Source organism: Panulirus ornatus, chromosome 73, assembly GCF_036320965.1.
Source record: "Panulirus ornatus isolate Po-2019 chromosome 73, ASM3632096v1, whole genome shotgun sequence".
Classification (NCBI taxonomy): domain Eukaryota; kingdom Metazoa; phylum Arthropoda; class Malacostraca; order Decapoda; family Palinuridae; genus Panulirus; species Panulirus ornatus.
The window spans coordinates 9,828,621-9,830,754 of NC_092296.1; positions in this window are offsets into that span (position 1 = coordinate 9,828,621).

Below are 2,134 nucleotides of genomic sequence, written 5' to 3' on the forward strand. Positions count from 1 at the left end.
CTGCCAAGCGTCAGGTTTACTCCCTCCTCTCTCTCTCTCTCTCTCTCTCTCTCTCTCTCTCTCTCTCTCTCTCTCTCTCTCTCTCTCTCTCTCTCCTTAGAGTGCTACGGCAACTCACTCCCTGACACAAAACTATGGCCTCCTGGCTAATAACACCCTGGGAGCATAGCGCTCCCTGAGGAACCACATGCTCCCTATACTGACACAAACCGGAGGGAGTGTCCCAGTCTGCCACATACCGTCATGTCAATCATTTATGTCGGTGGTTCACGCCTCGACTCGACGAAGGTTTACCCCAATACGAAACTTACACGTTAAGGAGGTACCACCCTCCTTGAGGCAAGATGCTTGAGTGCTCTCATAGATGTAGCAAATAAAGTGACGAACGGATCTCCTCCCTCATGTTGGCTCAGTCATTTGTCCCTCTGAAACATTATGATTTTAACGTTAATCTTATTGGTTCTGTAGGATTTATATCATTTATGGTGTATGAAAAGTACATCATTAACCTTTGGTTATCCACATGAATTTCTTGTTACCATAACTATGACGTTCTAAGTCTTTGAACAGCAACGTATCACTAACCTCTTACCTGGTACAGTTTCTCCTCCAGCAGTGAACCTTGCCATGATAGCTCGATACACACATCTCCTACGTAAACACTGCTTCAGACCAGAATCTACGTTTCACTCGGAATGTGTGCTCTTTCCTATCAGGAGTTCTGTGGTGAGTTCCTTTGTCGTGTAAAATTCGCCTGCCGCTCAACGGGGAGACGTCTTATGCCCATCTCGTTCGCTGGAGGGAATTGCCTCTGCCAGCAGTAAAACACAACCATGTTCACAAGGAATGGACACACTCTGTTACCTAATTTCATAATTCTTTTCCATAATCTACATTTTTCTGATATGAAAATGTGGTTACATTAATATTTCCAGATATATTGCATATTTCATTGTTATCAAAACTTAGCTATACCCATATATACTTACCCGCGAACAGAGACGTTGGATTTGGCTGCTAATAAACTCAGATGCAGATATTTCATTCTCTATGCATCATTCATCGTTGCTGCCATGTTCCACTCCTTTTCACACACACTTATACCTTGCATTACGTCGTTAGGGTTACCGGTCTCCACCATCTTCTATTCCACTTCATGGTGCTGGAGGACAAGACAACTTCATGTCCGATGCCCAGTATGGAGAACACATTATCAACGATTGATCATGCGACCTCTCATCTCTCCTATTCACCCTAGCCTACCTAACCGCGATCCAGTAGACGAACTACCGTTCCCCGGCCAGCTGACCCTAGCCTTCCCCACCATAACTCAGTACAGAACTTACCACTCACCTACCATTTCTGAGCCACCGTTTCGAGGATGACAGAACCTAACCCATGTTGTTTGAATATTTCCAATGGTTAGGTATGCACACTGATAACTACCTCGGGCTAATAACAATAATAATGACCAAAATAAAAAACTCATCGTGTAGATAGGGAAACAAGATTGTCTTCGGAAATGTGTATGAGGACAAGAGGATGATGATAGGTCAGAAAGGTGATAGCGTTGGTATAAGGAAGGTTGAGTTGATCAGATGGTTCGAGGACATCAATCTCATTTTCCTCGCATACCTGTGGCAGTCACCGACGACTCTACCATCCGCTGAGGTCTGTTGGAGAGGGGCAGCTACAACAGGACACCCACGGTCCCGACAAGCAAAACGCAGCCAACCGTCACCCACAAGCACACAGAGGGGTATGTGCATTCGCCAGCCCAAGGACCGACACCAGATGGACACGGCGGGCTGCTGATCTTAGCCTGTGCACATCCTGTAAAGGGTATGGGTCCAGGTTAGGGCTTTTACGGAAAGCACTCGCACTTTGACACCAACCATGCTCCACGCCAGTTGAGAGTGGCAAATGTTACTTGCACGGTTAAATCCCGTACGCCCCTAAGGACTTCCGGGGTGCCGTAATACCTGCACTTGTCTTCATGTGCAGCTGACACCAAAGACCTGTGTACCGATGACGAAGGTCTCTGACCCTCTGGAAGCCACAATACATGACTAACTCCCTACTACACAAGGCTGGCTTCCCGCCTCACACTACTACTACAGTAGCCACAGCACAA